This window comes from Corvus brachyrhynchos, unplaced genomic scaffold (assembly GCF_000691975.1).
Source record: "Corvus brachyrhynchos isolate BGI_N302 unplaced genomic scaffold, ASM69197v1 scaffold525, whole genome shotgun sequence".
In the NCBI taxonomy this organism is placed as follows: Eukaryota; Metazoa; Chordata; class Aves; order Passeriformes; family Corvidae; genus Corvus; species Corvus brachyrhynchos.
The window spans coordinates 275259-277515 of record NW_008238341.1 but is presented as its reverse complement, the minus strand read 5'-3'; the positions used below and the strand labels follow the sequence as shown (position 1 = coordinate 277515).

The following is a 2257-nucleotide window of genomic DNA, read 5'->3' as shown; positions in this document are numbered from 1 at the left end:
GGGAGCGGGTGGTACAGTGGAAGGTGTCCCTGCCCATGGCAGGGGGTGGGTCTAAGGTCCCTCCCAACCCAAACCAATCTGGGATTCTATGAATTTCTAATTCCTAGTTCAGAAGGCACATCCAGACAACAAAACAGTCCCGGGAATACAATGAGAGGCTTCACATCACGATGGTTTTTAAGTTGTATATTATTTTTATGTTCCTCTGGTCCAGAGTCAGGACAGCCTGAAGCACAGCTCAGCACAGGGAGAAGCTCACAGGAGTATCCCCAGTATCTTCTGGGATGTTTGGTCTCTGGCACGTGAGGATTTTACTCGGAACGACAGAACTGCTCTTTTATATCTATTTCCTGCTATAAACCATTCCATACACGGCATTTCATAGAAACACATTTTCTAATGCAAACACACTAAAAGCAGGAAAACAGCGTGAGTACATAAACGGATTGCAAGTGATTAATGAGGCAGTAATTAGCCCGAGGAGCATTAACGAGCTGTGGGCAATTCAGATAAGCACACGGCACATGCCAGCCAGGGAGCATCACACGTGACACCAGAGACAAAGCGGAGCCTTCCAGCACAAAAGACAAAAGACACAGAGAAGTCACCCCTACCCACTGACAGAACACAGAGCAGACGGACATGGAGCACAGATTCATCCCAACTAGTTTAAACTTTTCATGTTTAGGCATGTAGTTGTCCCTCTTGGTGTCTGTTCCAACTTCCAATATGCAACACATGCAAGGTGTTTTTATATTCTTCTAATAATTAAGAATCAAGAAATTTTAAGACATTTCCATTTTGGACATGGGAACTGACACAGCAAATTTGAAGCTTCTAAACTATTCTAATAGTGGCAAGTCTGTTTTCCACTTTCCCAGATCTTTTTAACAGCATGAACTTGCTGACAAAGAGTCATGTGAAATGCAAAAGAAAATTCTCTTTTGAAAGGTGAGTCTTGCCATTCACCAGCCTACTTCCAGACATTCTTGCACTTTGATACCAACTTATGCAACTGAGAGATACCCAGGCTCCTAAAATTTGGGGTCATCCAAAAGTCCATCAAGAACCACTACATGCCACATCAGCAGAAACACAGCAGTGCTCAGGCACTTTGACGAAGTTTGCTTATGACAAACCTATTTCTCAGCAAGTAAGAACAAGCTCTTCTCACCCCATTCCCCCCTCCAGCGAGTTCATGAGATTAGAGCCTTCCTGAACTCCTCGCCCTCCTCAGCTGCAGTTGTTTCATTTCTTTCTGCTGCTTCTCTCTGGGAGGGAGGGGTTGGGACATGGGGCGCAGATGGTTTGAGCATTCAGGTGCACTTGAGGCTACCAGCATGGTGCTGTGTGGCTTCTGCTGGTAACACTGACCTCATCTGGCTTTTTGGGATTAGTGATCCTTCCCTTCCTTCTTTCATTCCTTCCTTCTATAAGATTCTTGCTGAGAAACCATCTGTATTTTACTCCTCAAATTAAAAAGGCAGAAAGAAATTAGAGACTGAGGGATTTTGTTCAGGCATTTTTTTCAGACAAGATGAATATTCACAAAACCACTCAGGAAGGGCATTTCCAAGTGCATGAGGTGTTTGGTGAACACTACAGGAAAGAAGATGGTCCCACCATCTAGGACACTAGTCTTGGTTTCCAGATCTTTCTCATGGACTCTGTGAGACTCTGTGTGAGCCTCAGTCATGCTTCAGTTTGTGCTAGAAGCCTTCTGATGACTAAAACAGGATAAAAGAGTTATCACAGGATAAAAAAAGAGATACCCTGGGATAAAAGAGTTAATAACAATTGGGCATTCAACAGTCAAATTAATAATTTCAATCTCATTCTTCTCTTGGTGCTGTAGGGTAGTTATTTCTAAACCAAGAGCAAACTTCCTACCCAGAGAGCTCAAAACTGGTGATACTTATGCTTTAATCAAAGCACTGCATTCAGCACACCAATGTTAGTAACAGGTAATTTCCCCAAGCCTGTCACTGTCCAGCAAAGCACTGTTTAGAGAACAATGAAACTGCTTTCAACTAAGAGAGTTCTAATTTAATAATAACAGTAGTGTCTGGCTGTCAGAGCAGTCTGTTAATGCCATGGAGTCTACTTCCGGACAGGAATTGCTCACTGATATGATCAGTGGTTGTAAACTGTCTTGGCTGGGAAGTCAATCATTAACTCAGGTCCCCGTGTCATAAAAACATCGTATTGTAAGAGCATGACTCGCTTAAGGCTCTCACTAATCAATCAGGCATACAGC

The 2257-nt window shown here is 43.2% G+C and overlaps 1 protein-coding gene and 1 long non-coding RNA gene across 2 annotated transcripts in view; one reads left to right on the top strand and one right to left on the bottom strand.

The window, feature by feature from the left end:
• The window catches only part of TMCO4 (transmembrane and coiled-coil domains 4), a 46553-nt gene that overhangs the window by 1125 nt on the left and 43171 nt on the right, over nucleotides 1-2257 (top strand). The window lies entirely within an intron of this gene.
• The window catches only part of LOC108446916, a 5761-nt gene continuing 3675 nt past the window's right edge, over nucleotides 172-2257 (bottom strand). Inside the window, exon 3 of the long non-coding RNA XR_001862254.1 lies at nucleotides 172-1469. This is a non-coding gene — a long non-coding RNA (uncharacterized LOC108446916). The remainder of the gene's footprint in view (nucleotides 1470-2257) is intronic.